We start from the raw sequence: 23,301 nt of genomic DNA, 5'->3' as shown, positions 1-23,301 counted from the left end.
CTGATCAAAATGTTCAGTAACGGTAGCCGGGTACCATTCAGTTCTTCTGGTCTCATGGCAAAGGCAGCAGTTGTTCATGGAGGCAATTAGCCACACATTCCATTTCCTCCTCCTATTCCTGACTCTCCTTCTTCCTCTGCTGCTCCAGGGGAATAGAGACCAATTGTGGTGCCTTAGATGGACACTGCAAGCTTTTAAGACCCCAGACACTTCACAACAAACTTGGAGGTAGAACAGAAGCACTAAATATGTTATTAGGTCAATTAACTGGGATGTCCTGTGAAACGATGACCCCAAACCTCCAAAGAGAGGAACCAAATCCCATGAGGTAAACGTTTGGTTGTACATAAGCAGCCTCAGCAGATATTCTTTTTTTTTTTTTTTTTGCCACTGTTGTAAATATATCTACTACACAACTTTTGCCAATTCAACTTTTTACAGGTGTACAACTTATTGACAGCACTTACAATAATCTGCTGTGCAACTCTACCCTTAATCAATGCAATTTTTCCATCAGTGTAAGATGAAACTCAGTATACTGATCAAAAGAGAGAAAATGCAGAACAGAATTTCAAATCTCATGGACCCCAGATTTTCTGGAGCCATGGAGGCTGGATGAACCCTTGAAACTATTGCCCTGAGATAATCTTTAAACCTTAAACCAAAAATATCCCCTGAAGTCTTCTGAAAACTAAATCATAGTTTTGCTTAACTAGTAATAAAATGTCTGCCTTGAGCATTATACTCTTTTAAGAACTATCTATATGGGATCAAACTGAAAACAGCAAATCAAAAGATTAGATAGGAAGCTTAGGGGGCAGGGAGTCTATGTTAATGGGGGAGGAACAACTTGGAAAAGGAGGGTGAGAAGGATTGCACAACTGGAAGAATGTAATCAATGTCACTGAATTGTACATGTAGAAACGGTTGAATTGGTGTATGTTTTGCTGTGTATATTCTCAGCAACAACAAAATAAATAAAATTTGTAAAAAAAAAAAAAAATGTGACCCAGCATTTAAAAATCAGTAAATCCCACACACAAATTTAATTTGACATCTTTTCTATGGGAAAAAAGACACCGCGAGGCTTCTATCCCTTTGCTCTTTCAATAAGACACGTGCTCACCAGTCCACCAGTCCCGCAACTCCCACCTGGTGTGTTTCTCTCATTTATGCCACTTGTCTGGCCCCTGAAGACATGTGAGTTTGCTACCCATGCTTTAGGCACACTTCTATATCAATGTCTCTTATAAAGTGTCATGTCCAGAACTGAACACAAATCTCCAGATATAATTTGACCAGCAGGAAAAAGCAGGACACTCTGCACCATACACTACACACCTAGAGATCATTTAGCTGGACTTTGGCAGTGGCCTGCTAATTCAATTTCCTGAATCCAGTCTCTCTTCATGTTACAATGAGCCACCACAGAAAGTTTTCTGAAATACAATTCTGATCATGTTACTCTCTTGCTTGAAAATTTTGAATTGATCCTAATTGCTCATTGGCCTGCCGTTTGGAAACCCTGGTGGCATAGTGGTTAAGAGCTCTGCTGCTAACCAAAAGGTTGGCAGTTTGAATCCACCAGGCGCTCCTTGGAAACCATATGTGCCAGTTCTACTCTGTCCTATGGGGTCACTATGAGTCGGAATCGACTCGATGGCAGTGGCTTTGGCTGCCATTTGAGGCTCTTCACACTTCTAATTTTATATTAAAATTGTTTTCAGGCCTTTCTCCCTGGCTATCTATGAGTTCTGTGAGGGCAGCAAATGGATCTTACTCAAAATTTTAGCTAAATTGGTTTTGTTCCTAAACCACCTCCTTGTACCTACATAGGGCTACACTTTGTGTATGAAAAATTTGTCATTGTCTGCAATACAAGTCTCCATGGAAAGTAACTAAACTTCCTATGTACAATTATACTCTGTTATATGCTCAGTTTTAAATAAGGTATGTTTTTAACTCATATGTTAATATTATTTCAGGGATGCTTGTATTTCAAATAGGGACAAGTTTTGTGAAACCAATATCCCATTCTCCTGAGATCAAAGTACATTTGTTCTAAATGAAAAGTAATTATCTTTAAATTAAGTTATTGGAAAATATCTCAGAAAAGATATTATCTGTAAATTGAATGATCTACAAAAAGGTATGAAAGGCAATTATGAATGAATTTGAAAAATTAGCCAAATATGAATATGTAATACAATTTAGCCAGTAGTCCCCAAACCAAATGATAAATTTCCACATGCATAGATCACTCTTAAAAATAAAAAAAATCACTATTCTTTGGAGGTAATAAACTTCATGCCTTTTTGACTAAAATTTTAGGTACTTTGCCAGCCCTGCTAGGAGAATTCCTTTCTTGAGTTGGAATTTTTCTTCTACTTTATGCATTGCTAGGAATGTAAAAACATGGAATTTGAAGACATAAGAAACCATAAAACATACCTGAAATGATTTAAATAGAATCCTCTGGAAGCAGTATTGCACAGTGGTGAGTACACTGACCTAGTGGTCAGGTCCTGGAGTCTAGTTCCAGGGCTGCCATTTACTATTAAGGTAGTAAACTCTTTAAACTCCACATTCTTCAAATATCTTTCACAAATTGAGAAAAATGTTATACAGGAAACCAAACACGCAAAAGTAGGTATTCATAATGTTAATGATGAATTAACTCCATCATACCATAATGTCTGGAAGGTTTAGTTTTGTTCTCCATATATTGATGAGAAATGGGAGTGTTCAGATTAAAAAGTAGGGAAAAAAAAAAAAACTAAGAGGTCTTAGACCCAGAAGACCTGTATTTGAATCTAACTTTTACATTTGCTAACTTCTGTGCCCTCTCTGAGCCTGGATTTTCTCATTTGCTAAGTGCTGGTAAGGCCACTTACACCAGAGGGAAGTTTCGCAAATCAAGTAATCATTTCTCATTCTGGCTGATTGTTTGATTAATACTAACTCAAACTACAGTAGAAGCTCTAGAAGTACTTTCAAAGATTTTAGCTTGTTTATACATTAGCCTTGGTCTAAATTTATTTCATTCTAACCATCTGATTCTAATAAAAGTTGGAAAATTTACATTCTCACCAGCTACAAATTTGAAAACTTAAATATGAAAGGATTGGACTACTGACCTCTCAGGCCCCTTTTTACAGAAAGTGATTTTACCACTAGTATAAATTACATGTGCCCAATTTTAAGTTAGAGTGCTAAGGGCATAAATTCAAAGGGCACCACTCAATTTAATTTGTTCCCAAAGGACACTTTAGTGTCTGAACTATATAATTGAATACAGAACTCTATGACTGTGATTGAAAATATTTCTGTAAGCGATTGATGGGGAAATATCTAACAGTTCTGCAACCCAGAAACACTTGAGTTGTCATGGGTATTTATAGTGTATTTCATTACTAAAAAATCTAAAAACCAAACAGACTGCCATTGAGTCAATTCCAACTCATAGTGACCCCGTAAGGGGTTCCAAGGCTGTAAATCACTACAGAAGCAGACTGCCACATTTTTCTCCCATGGAGCCCCTAGTGGTTTCGAACCGCCAACCTTTCAGTTAGCAGACAATCACTTTAACCACTGAGCCATCAGGGCTCCTTATTAGTATGAGCTAATTTGAATACCATGACAGCAATCCAGCTCTATCTCCCTGTAAGTCAGAAACTGTTAAGTGTCTGAGATTTTTACTTTACTTACAAACTATCAAGTTAGCCACTTACACAGAAGACACAAAACCTTTGGGTCAGAGACAAAGAGAGTTTATTCATCATAGCAAAAGCCGCAGCCAGAGCAATATCTTAGTGCCAGTCTCTTGATCCTCAATCCCCATGGAGTGACATAGTAAGGGTCAGATGTTACTTGCACTTGCAATGGGTTGCATCCTAAAATTAGAAAACTCTGGTCTTATATATAGAGTTGATGGTGATCTACCCATCAGCCTCTATGGAGAGAAAGAAATCTTGTCTTTATTCTGGGTAAGCAAATGTCTCTGTGGATGGGAAGAAGATGTCTTTATCTTTACTACCCTGGACTGTCTCTAGGAAGGGAGATGTCTCTCAGCTTTACTGTGCTGGAATTTCTCTTTATATAGCCATTCTTGTTTGTAAATGCACTTATTCAGAGATTCCAGACTATGCAGAAACATGAGATATTCATGGAGAACCATTTCCCTATACTCCCTACCACCTCTCTACTACTTTATTCATAGGACATTCAGACACTCAATTTCAAAACAGTATAACTGCATTTAAGCACTTTTTCTTGGGTTGTGTATACACAATGTCAAAACAAAAATGATTAGTTCAGGGAATTGAAGGGAAAAAATGTAACTATGGAGGCAGCTGAACACAGTAAAAAACACAATGTTTGGAAAGTCAGAAAACTGGGGGTCTAGCTCTAACTCTGACACTATATTGTCAGGTAAGTTATTTCTTCTTTCTGAGTTTCAGGTTCCTCAACTGTAAAATTGGAATATGGAAGAAGTTTAGACGAGATAGTCTCTAAGGTCCATTTCTGCCATCACATTTGATTCCACCTGTAAATCAAATCAGTTGATTGACATTGCGTACGCTGATATTTCAAAATGCTGTGCATTGGAGTCATGAGCCAACTGAGTGTTGTACCTGTTAGACAGCTGTTTGTTTTTGGCTGTTCAATATACTGACAAGCACAAGGACTGTTACAGAAAGGGTATAAATAAGTATCTCTTGAATCAATGAATGTAAAATATATTTAGTAAAATCTTACAATTGTGTCTACATGAAATTGAGGATTTGAATATCTGGAATATCTAATCTAGAAATTTGGATTATTGAGCATTCTAAATACAGAGTTATATATATATATATATATATCATGGAAACCCTGGTGGCTTAGTGGCTAAGTGCTATGGCTGCTAACCAAAAGGTGGGCAGTTTGAATCCACCTGGCGCTCCTTGGAAACTCTATGGGGCAGTTCTACCCTGTCCTATAGGGTCGCTATAAGTCAGAATTGACTCAACGGCAGCGGGTTTGGGTTTGGGAATATATATCACATATAGATTATTGATTTTTTCAGATATTAAAACATCATAAATATACTTGACATTAAAAATATATTGCTTGGATCAGGTGGACACTTGAGACTAGGTTGGCATCTCCTGCCTGGAGGGGAGATGAGAGGGTGGAGGGGGTTAGAAGCTGGCGAAAAGGACACGAAAAGAGAGCGTGGAGGGAGAGAGCAGGCTGTCTCATTACGGGGAGAGTAATTGGGAGTGTGTAGCAAGGTTTTTTTTTTTTTTTTTAGCAAGGTGTATATGGGTTTTTGTGTGAGAGACTGACTTGATTTGTAAACTTTCACTTAAAACACAATAAAAGTTACTTAAAATATATATATATTGAATATAATAGTTGATCTAAAGATGTCCAATGATTATAATAATGATGTCAAAGATTAATGTGCTATGAAAATATGAAATAATTTCATGCGACACAATTTTGTGTCCATTTCCTGTTGACTGAGTCACCCTCTTGTGGATAGGCCTCAGTCTATTGATGCCCTGTTGTCCACCCACAGTTTCATATGCAGTTGTCATCAAGGGAGTTTGATAAGCACATACTAAGCACTCAATAAAGTTAAAGCCTAAATGAACAAATAAAGGAAATGAAGCTATTTTATCCCTGACTATATTTTTTATGCTCCTTAAAAACAGGTGCCACTCAATGTACTGCTTTGGACATTGACAGGACAGCTAGAGCACAATGCTGTGCCTAGGGAAAGTACTCAGTAGAGCATGGCACACAGTTACTGAATTTCTGCTCTTTGCTGAGGGTGCAAAGATGTCTAAGGCGTGCTTTCCAGGAAGTAACAATTTACATGTTGAGAGATTGATTAGCAGTTTTAGAGAGAGGCCCTACTAAAGTGCATATATCACTCTTATATGCCCTGTAGTTACATTTTCAGTCTCAAACAACTATTCTCTTTATTTATCTTTTTTCAGATATAATAGCGTATATCCAAAATTAAAATATAGATTGCAGTAGATTCTGCTGCCAGCAATATTTCAAACCCTTTAAAAGCCAAGAATGAATCCCAGATGATTTAATACTTCAGGATAAAATCAAGATGAAAGAAAATGAAGGCTCTTTTAATTTTACCAACTTCCCATCAGTATGGGTGGATTTTTAAAAAGGTCATTCTGTGTATTTATGTGGCTCAAAATTTCTCCAGATAAACATTTTTAATTCCATGGCAAGCTCTGGGATTTAAGAACAAAACTATGCTACTGAAATTATTGGTTCTAAGGCATTCCCTTAAGCTCACATTGCTAATTTATTATTGTATTTAAGCTTGGATTGCAAGGTTTGTGGGATATATTGGTACTTGGATTAATCTATTTATCAGAACTGGCGACCTGGCAAATTTATTTTGCCTTTGCAAGCTATGAAATGGAATAGAAGTAGCATTCTTTTCTTATTCCAAATCCCTTTCTTCTAACCAATTTCCAAATCTGAGCTTCCATTCATTTTATATGCTTTAAACACACACACACATACATTTTGAGAAGAGAAACTAAAAATGTCAAGATCAAGGCTAGATATAGAGATTAATGCTCACACCTATGAATTTTTTTGTTTTAATGACTTAGCAAAATCCTGTGCAGGTATGAACTATGAATATATTGGAATCAGTAGAGTCTTTGAAATAATTTTTTGGGTAAGAAACCTGAGGCCAAGTGAAGGGAAGTGATTTGTGTGTGTTTACATAAGATGTCTATGACAGCAGTAGATAAAACCCGTTTTTGTTTTGTTTTGCCTTTTTCTAATCCAACGTTATTTCTGCCCTGGCATATGTCTATCAAAACTGTTTCTCTTCAGGCTTAGCCCAGTGCATATTTAAGAGTTTTGAACTTTAGTTTCAAATATAAAATCATTAATTTCCTTAATATTTTGTATTGAAATTAAGACATGCCTTAAATTAAACTGCTAGAGAAAAATGTAGAACAAAATTCTAACTCAAAAAGAAAGAGCAGACTTGCTGGCCTGACAGAGACTGGGGAAACTCTGAGCGTATGGCCCCTGGACACCCTTTCAGCTCAGTAATGAGGTCACTCCTGAGGTTCACCCTTCAACCAAAGATTGGATGGGCCCATAAAACAAAATGAGATTAAAGGGGCACGCTAGCCCAGGGGCAAGGACTAGAATGCAGGAGGGGACAGGAAAGCTCGTAATAGGGAACCCAAGTTTGAGAAGGGAGAGTGTTGACATGTTGTGGGGTTGTTAACCAGTGTCATAAAAGAATACGTGTCATGTTTAATGAGAAACTAGTTTGTTCTGTAAACCTTCATCGGAAGTACACTTAAAGAAAAATTAAGCTGCTATTCATGGGGTCTATTTCAGGTCGCTGGTATTAGTTTCCTATTGCTGCTGTAACAAATTACCACAGGTTTTGTGGTTTAAAACAACTTGAATTTATTATCTTACAGTTCTGGAAGTTAGAAATTTAAAATGGGTCTTATAGGGCCAAAATCAAGGTGTGAGTAGCACTGCATTCCTTCTGGAGGCTGAAGGGAAGAATCTATTCCTTGCCTGGTCCTTGCTTCTGTAGGCTGCCCACCTTCCTTGGATCGTGGCCCCGATTCACTCCAATCTCTGCTCCTGTCTTCACATTCCTGTCTCTGACTTTGACCCTCTTGCCTCCCTTTTACAAGGACCTTTGGGATTACATTGAGCCCACCCAGATAATCCAGAGTAGCCTCCTCATCTCAAATTCCTTAACTTAATCACATCTACAAAATCCATTTTGCCATCTCCCTAACCAAAAAACCAAACTGGTTGCCCTCGAGTCGATTCCAACTTATAGCAACCCTATAGGACAGGATAGAACTGCCCTGTTGTAGATTGGATTGTATCCCCCCAAAATAGCTCTCAACTTGGCTGGGACATGATTCCCAGTATTGTGTGATTGTCCATCATTTTGTCATTTCATGTGATTTTCCTATGTGTTGTAAACCCTATCTCTATGATGTTGATGAGATGGGTTTAGCGGCAGTTATGTTAATGAGGCAGGACTCAATCTGCAAGACTGGATTGTGTCTTAAGCCAATCTTTTTTGAGGTATAAAAGAGAGAAGTGAGCAGAGAGACAGGTGGACCTCATACTACCAAGAAAGCAGCACCAGTAGCAGAGTAGGTCCTTTGGACCCGGGGCTCCTTCACAGAGAAGCTCCTAGTCCAGGGGAAGATTGATGACAAGGACCTTCCTCCAGAGCCAACAGAGAGAGGAAACCATACCCTGGAACTGATGCCCTGAATTCAGACTTCTAGCCTACTCACTGTGAGAGAATATACTTCTCTTCTTTAAAGCCATCCACTTGTGGAGCACTAGATAACCAAGACTTGCCCCATAGTGTTTCCAAGGAGTGGCTGGATTCGAACTGCTGGCCTTTGGTTAGCAGCCTGAGCTCTTAACCACTCCATATTCACAGACTTTGAGATTAGAACATGAACATCTTGGGGAGTGGGAGGCGGGGGAGGGATTGTACAGCCTACAGCTCTAGTGTGGGGACCTGACGTAAATGGAGTCTCAGGCATGGAGAGAGAGGTTGGACCAGGCCTTGCAGAAGATGCTACAGAGTCTGATATTTACCCCACAAACAAGGAGGATTTAGTAAAATGCTGTAAGCAAAGGAAAGGCATGATCCAATAGATATATCTGAGAAAAGTTACTGGCTGAAATGTGAGAAAGGATTGGACAGATGAAAGGATCGTTTTTGTTGTTAGGTGCCATCGAGTTGGTTCCTACTCATAGAGACCCTGTGCACAACAGAAGGAAACAGTGCCCGGTCCTGAGCCATCCTTACAATCGTTGTTATGCTTGAGCTCATTGTTGCAGCCACTGTGTCAGTCCACCTCGTTGAGAGTCTTCCTCTTTTCCACTGACCGTGTACTCTGCCAAGCATGATGTCCTTCTCCAAGGACTGATTCCTCCTGACAACATGTCCAAAGTATGTAAGACGCTGTCTCCCCATTCTTGCTTCTAAGGAGCATTCTGGTTGTACTTCTTCTAAGACAGATTTGTTCATTCTTTCGGCAGTCCATGGTATATTCAATATTCTTTGCCAAAACCACAATTCAAAGGCGTCAATTCTTCTTCAGTCTTCCTTATTCATTGTCCAGCTGTCACATGCATATGATGTGATTGAAAATACCATGGCTTGGGTCAGGTGCACCTTAGTCTTCAGGGTGACATCTTTGCTCTTCAACACTTTAGAGAGGTCCTTTGCAGCAGATTTACCCAATGCAACGTGTCTTTTGATTTCTTGACTGTTGCTTCCATGGCTGTTGATTGTGGATCCAAGTAAAATGAAATCCTTGACAACTTCATGAAAGGATTAGAGAGATGAAAGTGCAGGCAGACATTTCTGACGAGAATTTTGCTAACTAGATGGCTATCTGTACTTGGAGTGAGAAACAAAAGGAAAGACATGAACGAGTTGCTGAATTACAAGGAGAAGGAGACACTATTGAGGTAAGAAATAGAGAAGTAGTAAGTTGGAAGTGTGGTAGAGATAATCAGTTAGTGTTTGTGGCTTCAAAGCTTTTCACTGTTTAGAAAGAGAAACCTGGACATAGTATTTTCTCAATGTAAAAAAAAATGCGATGTTTAAGAAATACTAGACCTGGAAAGTATCTTAACACATCTCTCACTGATTTTCAAGATAAGGAAACTGAAAGGCAGAATGGGAAAGAGCGTGATGTACAATGGACCAATTTTCTCTAATAATTACAGAATTTTCATGCTAAATTATGATTAGTTTTTTGCTAATAAATTTATTATTTCAAGAAACCGAATTATTTGTTTGTTTTTTATTATTACTTGGGTTAGTTTGCTTTAACAAATAATATCAGCATATTCCATTCGCTATAGCTACTTGACGGTCAAGAGCAAGTTTCAGAGTCTCTTCTGACATCCATTTTGGTCTTTCCTTTCATTCCTGTCTTTTTAATGACCTTTTGCATTCTTCATGCGTGATGTCCTTGATGTCATTCCACAACTCATCCGGTCTTCAGTCATTAGTGCTTAATACATCAAATTTCTTCTTGAGATGGTCTCTAAATTCAGGTGGGATATACTCAAGGCCATATTTTGGCTCTCTTGGACTTGTTTTAATTTTCTTCAACTTCAACTTGTTGTTGTTGTTAGGTACCGTCGAGTTGGTTCCAACTCAGCGGCCCTATGTACAACAAAACGAAACACTGCCTGATCCTGTGCCATCCTCATGATCGTTGCTATGCCTGAGCCCGTTGTTGCAGCCACTTGTGTCAATCCATCTCCTTGAGGTCCTTCCTTTTTTTCACTGACCCTCTACTATAACAAGCATGATGTTCTTCTCCAGGGACTGCTTTATCAAGATAACATGTCCAAAGTAAGTGAGACGAAGTCTCACCATCCTCACTTCTAATGAGCATTCTGACTGCACTTCTTCCAGGACAGATTTGTTCGTTTTTCTGGCAGTCTACGGTATATTCAATATTCTTCACCAATACCATAATTCAAAGGAATCAATTCTTCTTCAGTCTTCTTTATTCATTGTCCAGCTTTCACATGCATGCGTATGAGGTGATTGAAAACACCATGGCTTCGGTCAGGTGCACCTTAGTCCTCAAAGTGACACCCTTGCTTGTTAACACTTTAAAAAGGTTTTTTGCAGCAGATTTGCCCAATGCAATGCATCGTCTGATTTCTTGACTGCTGAGTCCATGAGTGTTGATCGTGGATTCAAGTAAAATGCCATCCTTACAACTGCAATCTTTTCTCTGTTTATCATGATGTTGCTTATTGGCACAGTCGTGAGATTTTTGTTTTCTTTATGTTGAGGTGTAACCCATGCTGAAGGCTGTGGTCTTTGATCTTCATCAGTAAGTGCTTCAAGTCCTGTTCACTTTCATCAAGGAGTTGTGTTATTTGCATAACGCAGATTGTTAATGCATCTTCTTCCTCCAATCCTGATGCCTCACTCTTATTCATAGTATCCAGCTTCTCTGATTATTAGCTCAGCATACAGATTGAATAAGCATGGTGAAAGAATACAGCCCTGATGCACACCTTTCCTGACGAATCCACACAATATTCCCTTGTTCAGTTCGAAGGACTGCCTCTTTGTCTATGTACAGGTTGCTCATGAGCACAATTAAGTGTTCTGGAATTCCTATTCTTTGCAATTTTATCAATAATTTGTTATGATCCACACAGTTGAATGCCTTTACATAGTCAATAAAACACAGGTAAACATCTTTCTGGTATTTCCTGCTTTCAGCCATGACCCATCTGACATCAGCAATGATATCCCTTGTTCCACATCCTCTTCTGAATCTGGCTTGAATTTCTGGCAGTTCCCTGTTAATGAACTGCTGCACCCACTTTAGAATGATCATCAGAAAAATTTTATTTGTGGGATATTAGTGATATTTTTTGATAATTTCTGCATTCTGTTGGATCACCTTTCTTCGGAATGGGCATAAATACAGATCTCTTCAAGTTGGTTGGCCAGGTAGCTGTCTTCCAGATTTCCTGGCATAGCGGAGTGAGCACTTCCAGTGCTGCATCCATTTGTTGAAACATCTCAGTTGGTATTCCCTCAATACCTGGAGCCTTGATTTTTGCCGATGTCTTCAGTGCAGCTTAGACTTCCTCCTTCAGTACTATCGGTTCTTGATCACATGCTACCTCCTGAAATGGTTGAATGTCAACCAATTCTTTTTGGTACAGTGATTCTGTATATTCCTTTCATCTTTTGATACTTGCTGAGTTGTTCAATATTTTGCCCGTAGAATCCTTCAATATCGTACCTCAAGTCATGAATTTTTTCTTCAGTTCTTTCAGCTTGAGAAATGCCAGTGTGCTCTTCCCTTTTGGTTTTCTAACTCCAGTCTTTTGCACATGTCGTTGTAATACTTTATTTTGTCTTCTCGAGCTGCCCTTTGAAATCTTCTGCACAGCTCTTTTACTTCATCATTTCTTCCTTTCGCTTTAGCTATTTGACATTCAAGAGCACGTTTCAGAGTTTGTTTTGACATCTATTTTAGTCTTTTCTTTCTTTCCTGTCTTTTTAATGACCTCTTGCTGTCTTCATGCCTGATGTCCTTGATGTCATTCCACAACTCGTTTGATCTTTGGTCATTAGTGTTCAATGGGTCAATCTATTCTTGAAATGGTGTCTAAATTCAGGTGGGATATACTCAAGATCCTACTTTGGCTCTTGAGGACTTGTTCTAATTCTCTTCAGCTTCAACTTGAACTTGTCTATGAACAATTGATTGTCTGATCCATATTCAGCACCTGGCCTTGTTCCGACTAATGATTTGGGCTTTTCCATTGTCTTTTTCTACAAATGTTGTTGATTTGATTCCTATCCATTCCATCTGGTGAGGTCCACACATATAGTCACTGTTTATATTGTTGAAAAAAGATATTGGCAGTGAAGAAGTCATTGGTCTTGCAAATTTCTATCATGTGATCATGGGCATGGTTTCTATCACCACGGACATATTTTCCAACTATTGATCCTTCCTCCTTGTTTCCAACTTTTGAATTCTAATTACCAGTAATTATCAGTGAATTTTGATTGCACATATGATCAATTTCTGACTGCAGAGGTTGGTAAAAATCTTCAATTTCTTCATCTTTTGCCTTAGTAGTTGTTGCATAAATTTGAATAATAGTTGTATTAGCTGGTCATCCTTGCAGGTGTATGAATATTATCCTATCATGGACAGTGTTGTATTCAGGATAGATCTTAAAATGTTCTTTTTGATGATCAATGCAATGCAGTTTTAACATTGTCTCTTATTCTTCTTGTTCTACAGTTTTACTTCATATTTAGGTATTAATTTATTTTTGTGTGCCAGATTTTAAAAATGGGAATTTCATCAAAATTCATAAGAAACTAAGTATCAGATACCATAGTGAATTGTGAGACAGACCAGCTTATATAACATGCAAAACAGTCAGCCAAGAACTATTCAGTTGGTTCTAAAACTCATCACTAATTTTGAAAATATAAAAGTATCAAGATAAGGAAAGTGTGGGGAAGGTAATCTGTTGAGACAGCTATTACTGTCCTAACATCCCCTTCTTCCCAGGAAGGGGAAGGGAAAGAGAAGTGGTTTCCCCTCACCTCAAGCCAGCATGAAGAACTTCATTATGACTTCTCAGAGGGTTTACAGTGTATTCCCAGGAATATGGGAGACACAGCGGACCGACACCTAACACTGAGAAGACTAAAGGGCAAGGGTAGGGATGATTAGCTGTCAGTAGATGAGCTGTCAATGGGATTGGCTTGTACTCCTAGAAATTGTCAGGAAAACGAAATGTGTTTTCAATGGACCAGATGTAGGTTATGTGTAAGGGATAGCTGGCATGGATTCATCTTGTAGGGCCAATGGGACCTCAGCAGAAAAAAGTTGGATATGACCATTGGACTTTTAGAGTTTTATGAGTAAGTCCTTAAAAAGAAAATAAAAACCCTATAGAACAGAGTAGAACTGACCCATAGAGTTTCCAAGGAGCTGCTGGTAGATTCGAACTGCTGACCTTTTGGTTAGCTGTTGTAGCTTTTAACAACTGAGCCACCAGGGCTTCTTCAGGAGTAAAGGTCAATGGAACTAGAGATCCATTCTGTTGATGCAGTGGAATAGCAGATGACAAATCCTTAATAGGGTAGGGTAGGGCAGGGCTCTGAAGAACTCAGAAAAGTACTCCATTAAAGAAAGAACTTGCTTTAAAACTTGTGTGGCGTAGTGGTTAAGTGCTACGGCTGCTAACCAAAGGGTCGGCAGTTCGAATCAGGCACTCCTTGGAAACTCTATGGGGCAGTTCTACTCTGTCCTATAGGGTCACTATGAGTCAGAATCGACTCGATGGCACTGGGGTTAGGCCAAGAAAATAAAAAGCCAGACAAGAAAGAATTTTTCTGCTCCTCTCACTCTTTTCTCCAACCTACCCCAGCTTCAAGGGATGAGATGAAAAAGAAAGAGAAACAAAACTTACTATATGTTCTTTCCTTGACTGTAGACTTTCTACTACAGTAAGCCGTAACAAATGGGGGAGGGGGAGAGGGTTGACTTAAATTTAAATGTTGAAATGCCAATTACTATACAAAAATTAACATTCTTATTTTTCAACTGATGTAGTTTTTGATGTCTAAAAGTGATTGTTGTGGATTAAATTGTATCCCCCCAAAATGTGCATTGAAATCCTAACCCCTATACCTGTGGATTTGGTTTTTTTTTGGTTATACCTGTGGATGGAATCCTGTTTGGAAATAGGGTTTTCTTTGTTATGTTAATTAGATCATAACCAAGTAGGGTGGTGTTATGGATTGAGTTTTGTCCACATAAATGTGTATCAACTTGGCTAGGCCATGATTCACAGTATTGTGTGGTCGTCCACCATTTTATGAGCTGATGTGATTACCCTATGCATTGTAAATCCTAACCTCTATGATGTTAATGTCATTGTACCAAAAAGAATTGCTCAATGTTCAATCATTTCAGGAGGTAGCATATGATCAAGAACCAAAGGTACAGAAAGAGGTCCAAGCTGCACTGCAGGCATTGGCAAAAAAGAAGGCTCCAGAACTTGACAGAAAACCAATTGAGATGTTTCAAGAAACAGATGCAGCACTGGAATCGCTCACTCGTCTGTGCCAAGGATTTGGAAGACAGCTTTACCTGACCAACCAACAGAAAGAGATCCATGTTTGTGCACATTCCAAAGAAAAGAGATCCAACAGAATGTAGAAATTATTGAATAATAACATTAATATCACATGCAAGTAAAATTTTCCTGACGATCATTCAAAAGTGGTTATAACAGTACATCGACAGGAAACTTCCAGAAATTCAAGCCAGATTCAGAAGAGGACGTGGAACAAGGGATAGCAATTACTGATGTCAGATGGATCATGGCTGAAGGCAGAGAATACCAGAAAGAGGTTTATCTGTGTTTTATTTACTGTGCTAAGGCATTCGGCTGTGTGAATCATAACTATTTATGGATAACATTGTGAAGAATGGGAATTCCAGAACACTTAATTTTGTTCATGAGGAACCAGTACATAGATCAGGAGACAGTTGCTCGAAAGAACAAGGGGCTACTGTATGGTTTAAAGTCAGGAAAGGTATGTGTCAGGGTTGTATACTTTCACCATACTTATTCAATCCGTATGCTAAGCAAATAATCAGGGAATATGGACTATAGGAAGGAGAAAGGGGCATCAGGATTGGAGGAGGATGCATTAACAACCTGCATTTTGCAGATGACACAACTCATTGCTGAAAGTGAAGAGGACTTGAAGCACTTACTAATGAAGATCAAAGACCACAGCCTTCAGTATGGATTATACCTCAACATAAAGAAAACAAAAATCCTCACAACTGGACCAATAAGCAACATTACGGTAAACGGAGAAAAGATTGCAGTTGTCAAGGATTTCATTTTACTTGGATCCACAATTAACACCCATGGAAGCAGCAGTCAAGAAATCAAATGATGCATGGCATTGGGCAAATCTGCTGCAAGAGATCTCTTTAAATTGTTAAAAAACAAAGATGTTACTTTAAGGAATAAGGTGCTCCTGACACAAGCCATGGTGTTTTCAATCACCTTATATGCATGTGAAAGCTGGACAATGAATAAGACTGAAGTAGAATTGATTCCTTTGAATTACGGTGTTGGTGAAGAATATTGAATATAACATAGACTGCCAGAACGAATAAATTTGTCTTGGAAGAAGGAACAGCTAGAATTCTCAGTAAAAGCGAGGATGGCAAGACTTCATCTCACATCCTTTGGATATGTTATCAGAAGGGACCAGTCCCTGGAGAAGGACATTGTGCTTGGTAAAATAAAAGGCCAGCAAAAAAGAGGAAGATCCTCACGGAGATGGTCTGCAACAACGGGCTCAAACATAGCAACGATTGTGAGGATGGTGCAGGGGCAGGCAGTGTTTCATTCTGTTGTACATAGGGTCATTATGAGTAGGAACCAACTCAATGGCACCTCACAACGACATGATGTTAATGAGGCAGAATTAGAGGCAGTTATATTAATGAGGCAGGACACAATCCACAGGTTGTATCTTGAGTCAATCTCTTTTGAGATATAAAAGAGACAATCAAGCAGAGAGGAGGAGGGACCTCATACTGTGAAGAACAAGGGCTAGGAGCAGAGTGTGTCCTTTGTATCTGGGGTCCCTGTGCTGAGAAGCTTCTACACCAGGGAAGGATTAATGACAAGGACTTTCCCCCAGAGCTGACAGACAGAGAAAGCTTTCCCCTGGATCTGGCACCCTGAATTTGGACTTCTAGCCTTCTAAACTGTGATAGAATAAACTTGTTTGTTAAAGCCATTCTCACTTATGGTACTTCTGTTATAGCAGCAGTAGATAACTAAGACAGGTAGTTTCTAAATCTAATCACTTCTGAGTTATAAAAAGTGCATATCAGACACAAAATACACATAGGAGAATTTAGTCGCCATGCAAGGATCTCCAAATGACCAAGGAATACCTGGGGCTACCATCAAGGAAGAAATGAACATGGCCAAGATCCTAATTTGGACTTCTAGCCTCAGAACTGTGAGAAAATAAATTTGTGTTCTTTAAAGTCACCCACTTATGGTACTTCTGTCATAGCAGCACTATGTAACTAAGACAGTGATAGACAGTATTTTTTTTAATTTTTCTAAGAATGAACAGAATAGTCATGTGACTATCTTGAGCTTTCATTCAGGTGCAGAGTAAGAACTCACCTATTAAATAAATCTAAAGGATCAGTAGGAGGCAAAAAAAAAAAACCCTTCAAGCAGCTTTGTGATTGCATCCCATAAGTTGAGCTTGTTCAATGCAATAGTTGCTTTATTATTATTATTCTGCCCAATACTCTTATGGTTCAATCAGTAGTCTCAAATCTTTCTTCAGTTTTGGAATTTTTCAGCTATTATCTCTTGGAATATTAGTAAATATAGTATATCCTTCCTAACCACTCCTGCCCTTCTCGTCTCTTCTTTTTTCTTCCTAGCCCTTTTTATATCTCCAGCACTGAGTTATCACATACACCCCTCTAGACAGTGAGCAACTTATGTAGCTATGATTACCATTTATTGAGAACTTAGTACATGTGCTGTGTATGGTGTTATGTACTTTCACATACATTGACTTATTAATCCTCATTAAAATTCATTTACCAAAGAAGAAGCTAAGGCTCAGACAGGTAACATCATCAGTGTAGCTGGTAAGTAGAGGAGCTGGGATTCAAATCCAAGTTTGATTCCAGGTCTTCTCTTAAACACTCTGCTATCCTGTTTTTCTTGAGGACAGGGATGTGTCTCAAACATCTCCATACCCTCATTGCTCAGCATACAACCTAGGAAAGAGTAGGTCCTTAGTGAATATTCATTGAATAAGTAAGTATGCCTATATTCCAATAGCCTTCTGTAACTTCCAACGGAGTTTGAAAAGAAGCAATGAGTTAGTCTGGTGTTAGGTATTGAATACACTGAAAGTTTTAAAAAGAAAAACAAAAGATATAAACATAATTCTCAAAATAAGGGAGACAAGGTCAGGTTTATAAGTAAAAAACAGATAAAAGCATAATAAACTAAGACGTGAAACATATTCTAAATGTTCTGATGCTAGAAGTAATAAGAGAAAAATAAATCCAGGTAGAAAAATAAGCAAAAACAACAACAAAGGGAAATCACCAGGTGACTCTTAGAAATAGCCTAGTTGGTAAGGCTTTATAAACCCTTCTGTGAAAACCAAGTTGGGGTTCTATTTAGACTGCCTCAAAAATATTACCATTGATAAGCTGCAAAACATCAGATGGCCACTTATTAACTCTTGTGAAAGGTACAACTTTTCAGCAAAATCCGAACATATCAGCTTACAAAGCTTGGGTACTGCTGTTAAATAATATCAAAGATCTTTAGAAAAAAAAAAAGATAAGATAAATGGAATAGTAGCCCCTGAGGAGACACATTGAGTGATGAAGGTTATTGTCAACTCCAATCAATGGAGACAGTAGATCACAGAAGCCCCAAATGCCTGAGCCAAATATTCTTTCTGATCTGTTTGAGTACAGGAACTCAGGGAAGCATGTGAAAAGAATTTCAAGTAAATGTATCAGATGGCTTATGTTAAAAAAAAAATTGTCCATGACTCACAGAACTGCAAACATGCCCAAGTCAAACCTTCTTCCTTTACTGGCTTCCAAATTTAAATTAGAAATTGATTGTACTTTTCTTATCCCTTGCCCATATTAATGGCACAAATAAAAGAAATGTTGCTTTCTTGTTAATTGAGGTCAATAAAACACTGTGGCCTACTTATGTCAACGTCTAGAGCATCTTAAGTCAGACCTTGGAAGTAGTGACAAAGTGGTTCCTTGCATAATTATCACCACTTTCATCCTTTTATCAGAGACAATCTAGGAGCGAAACAGGCAGATATTCTGGCTCTGTTAAAACCAAGCCATGGCAACAGTCCAGAGATACAAGATGAGATTAATGCCAGCCAAGGAGCCAGGCAACAAATGTTCATGTCCCAATAAGAATAAAATTTATAAGCTAACAGTATCTACTAATTATTTTGCCTCAAGTGTTTTATCTCCTTTCATTAAAACTTGTATCGTGGAAATTAATCAGTAAAGATCGTCTTCCTAATCTCTGATGGACAGAGAAAAGTGAACAAAAAATTATTAGCATAATTAAGTGGGAAACTACTCCCTTTGAAAGGGATCATTTTTCCTCCTTTTATACCTTTTCAGCACTCTTTTTGGGTTAACCAACATATGTGACATTATTTCCACCTTTATTTAGAAAGTTTTAGCAACCTTGATTTCTCTACATTTCAGAGGTTGGTACCCTCAGTGAATACCTAAAGGGCTATCCAGCTTTACTATATTTAGAAAAACTCCTAGGAACATCAGTGTTTCATCTTTACTCAACAATCTTCTGCCTCAAGGTAAGATCTTCCTCCTGACTTCCCTAGCACTATTAAAAATGCTGTCATCCTTCCATTCACCTAGTCATGAATATTCAGATCATCCTTGATGACTTTTACTTTTTCCCTACCGAGTGTCACCAAGTTCCATTGATTCCACCTCTGCAACATCTCTTGTGTCTCTACCTTGCCATCACTACCATTGACATTTAAAAAGTATCAATTCTTTGATATCTCATTCAAGAGTCATTCCTCCTACTAACATCGATGAATCATTTCATTAACTAAATAGATACTTTTATCATACAAAAGAAATAGCATCTGTTTAACAAGAACATTATTTTATAAAATTCTATGTGGTCTAGTTTTCACATGGTTGTAAACACCACATGACCTGTATTGTGCACTTCATTTGCTTGACAATTTTTCTTATAGATGTTTACAAATATGTACATGGGCCACTCATTTTTTATGTTTATTGGCAATATATTATATTACTGCATTTTTCCCATTTTTTAAAACTGTGGTAAATATATATGTAACAAAACATTTAACCTTTCAACAATCTTCACGTGTACTGTTCAGTGGCATTAATTATGTCCATCATGTTGTTCAAACATCACCCTTATCCATTCCCATTTTATATCATCACCCTTAACAGAAGCTCAGGGTCCCCAAACCATTGAGTCCTCCTTTCCTCCTTCCTCTCACCCACCCCCGGTAACCTCTAATCAACTTTTGTTTCTATGCATTTGCCTATTCTAGGTATTTCATAAAAATGAAGTCAAACAATATTTGTCCTTTTGTGATTGACTTATCTCACTCAGAATAATGTTTTCAACGTTCATCCATGTTACAGCATCTATTGGGACTTCATTTCTCATTATGGCTAAGTAATATTCCATTGTATGTGTACACCACATTTTGTTTATCCATTCATCTGTTAAGGACATTTAGGCTGTTTCTATTTTTTGGCTATTGTGAATAGTGCTGCAATGAACATTGCAGTACAATATCTGATTGTGTTCCTGCTTTCAATTCTTTTGGGTATATACCTGGGGGTGGAATTACTGAATCATATGATAATTCTAGGAGTCCCTGGGTGGTACAAATGGGTAAACACTTGACTATTAGTTGAAAATGTGGCAGTAAGAACACATTCAGTGGAGCTTGGAAAGACAGGCCTGACGATTTGCTTCTGAAAAGTCACAACCTTGAAAACCCTATGGAGCAGTTCTACTCTGCACACATAGGGTCATCACGAATGGGAATCAACTTGAAGGGAACTAACAACAACAGCACAGTAATTCTATGCTCAACTTTTTGAGGAAAAACCAAACTGTTTTCCACAGTGGCTGTACCATTTTACAGTCCCATCAGCAATGGATGAGGGTTCTAATTTCTCCACATCCTCACCAACACTTGCCGTTTTCTGTTGATGTTTTGATGTTTTCAAACACAGCTCCTTAAGTAAGTGGATGAGTGTTTAAAGATGAGGCAAGGGCCCAGATTATGTAGGGAATGGACAACAGTAATAACTTCTTCATTGCAAATACCTTTTTTCGACAACATAAATGGTGACTAAAAAAAAATTTTTTTTTTTTTATGCATGTAGACCTCGGTAGATGGAATACACAGGAACCAAATGGACTACATTTGTGTAAAGAGACAATGGAAAAAAAAGCTGAATATCATCAGTCAGAACAAGGCCAGGGGCTGACTGTGGAACAGACCATCAATTGCTCATATGCAAATTCAAGTTGAAGCTGAAGAAAATTAAAACAAGTCCATGAGAGCCAAAATACAACCTTGAGTATAACCTACCTGGATTTAGAGACCATCTCAAGAATAGATTGATGCATTGAACACTAATGATCAAAGGCAGACAAGATGTGGAATGAAATAAAGGCCATCACACGTGAAGGAAGCAAAAGGTCGTTAAAAAGACAGGAAAGAAAGAAAAGAACAAAATGGATTTCAAAAGAGACTCTGAAACTTGCTCTTGAAGGTAGAGTAGCTAAAGCCAATGGAAGAAATGATGAACAAAAAGAGCTGAACAGAAGATTTCAAAGGGCAGCTCAAGAAGACAAAGCATTATAATGAAATGTGCAAAGACCTGGAGTTAGAAAACCAGTAGAGAAGAACACGCTTGGTATTCCTTAAGTTGAAAGAACTGAAGAAAAAATTCAAGCTTATAGTTGAAATACTGAAGGATTCCGCAGGGAAAATATTGAAGGATGCAGGAAGCTTCAAAACGAGGTGGAAGGAATACACAGTCACTATGCCAAAAGGAACTGTTCAATGTTCAACCATTTCAGGAGGTAGCATATATGATCAAGAACCAATGGTACTGAAGGAAGAGGTCCAAGCTGCACTGAATGGAATGACAAAAGCAAGGCTCCAGGAATTGACAGAACACCAATTAAGATGTTTCAACAAACAGATCTCAAGTACTTTGGACATGCTCTCAGGTGGGACCAGTCCCTGGAGAATGATGGATGTCCTGCTTGGTAAAGTAGAGGATCAGCAAAAAAAAAGAAGGCCCTTGGTGAGATGGATTGACACGGTGGCTGCAACAATGGGCTCAAGCATAACAAAGATTGTGAAGATGGAGCTGGATCCAGCAGTGTTTCATTTTGGCACCTAACAATAACAATATTATGTACTACATACAATCTTACAGCAGTAATTTGCTGATGTTATCATTCTCAGATGTCCACTAGCAGATATTCGAAGATCAGATTTAAAAAAAATAAAACAAGAGTTATCTGACTTATGTCAGAACTGACTTATGATGGAGTCATTGGAATGGAACCCCGTGGATAGTCGGGGACTACCTGGAATGTGTCTGCTTGTTTGTTTTCCATTGAGGTTTGAAACAAGGTCATCCGCCAAGAGTGAGGGTGGGAAAGGGGTAGTTGAGATTTGAAAAGAAAGGAGAGTACCTGGAGGCTTAAAACATATGGCTCTAGATGGCATTTGCTCTCCCCATCCCTATTTCACTACCTTGCAGCCTAACTCTTTATATGCAGTGCCTACCTGCTTCCCTGCAGGGTGCTGACACTCTGCCAATTGGTCAATGAGGCTAAGTAGAGAAAAGCTTGAGTGAGAGCCTTTAAAACAAGTAAGTGAATAAAAGGAATAATTTAAAAAGAAAAATTTTTATTACATTCAAAAAAACAGTAACTTCAAAAGCAATTAAATTGAAAACCACATTTATTGAGTTAACAAATCATAAGTTAAAAGAATTTAATTTTTGAAGACTTTCATTGAGTTCAAAAAATAGTGAAACTACTTTATTAATTTAATTGCTTTGAAGTCAGTGTTTTAGAACTCATAAAAGTGCTTTTTATTACTTTCATTTTTGTAAGCTTTCCTCTATACTCAGTCAGGCCCTCTTTGCCAACTGAGCTGACCCAATTGTAAACAGGGCAGTTTCTACAAATGAGGATAACTGTCTTTTCTAACCTCACCTCCATCGGTCTTGTTTGTTGTTTAGTTTGTTTTGACCTCTATCATATGCCATAAAAAATACACACACACACATACTCTAGCATAAACACACACACATGCATGTGCATGCCTGTGTGAGAGTGTGTATCTCTGTGTGTGTGTGGGCATGCTGGTTATTGAAGTGTATCAGTCAAGCTCCAGTCAGGAGAAAGACAGTTGTGTGCCACTGAGTTGATTCTGACACATAATGATCCTATATGACAGAGTAGAACTGCCTCATAGGGTTTCCTAGGCTGTAATATAAAATTTAGGGAGCAAATCACCAGGTATTTTCTCCTGTGGAGCTGCTGATGGGTTCAAACCATCAGTCTTTAGGATAGCAGCCGAGCACTTAACCATTGCTCCAACAGGGCTCCTTCAGGTTAACTACTAAGAAGGGTAAAAAAAGACTCTAAGGGGTACAGAAGGAGTAACTGCTGAAAGCAGCTGTTATCCTAGGGTTGAGAAAGATTGAACAAGAAAAGAACTGAGAAACTTAGAAGATGCCACCTTAAGGCTGAGTTTCAGACATCTGAGGGGAGAGGCCTAACTACCCCAGGAAAGCACAGCAAGCAAGAGAGAAGAAACGTGCCAGAGGCCAAAAGCTGCAGCTGAACCTCAGAGGCAGGCCATCATTGGATGTCAAAGAAACTTGTTAGAGAGCCTGGGCCACAGCTGCTCTGTGAGGACTGCCTCTGTGGTGGCAAAGGTAATGCCGGAAGATGTGGGCCACTTCGGAACAGTCAAGGCCGCTGAGGTGAACACTGTCAGCGCTCCGCGCTGATCCCAATGGAACACAGCACACAGAAAGAAGG

Source organism: Elephas maximus, chromosome X (genome assembly GCF_024166365.1).
Source record: "Elephas maximus indicus isolate mEleMax1 chromosome X, mEleMax1 primary haplotype, whole genome shotgun sequence".
Taxonomy (NCBI): domain Eukaryota; kingdom Metazoa; phylum Chordata; class Mammalia; order Proboscidea; family Elephantidae; genus Elephas; species Elephas maximus.
Note: the sequence above shows the minus strand (reverse complement) of the source record.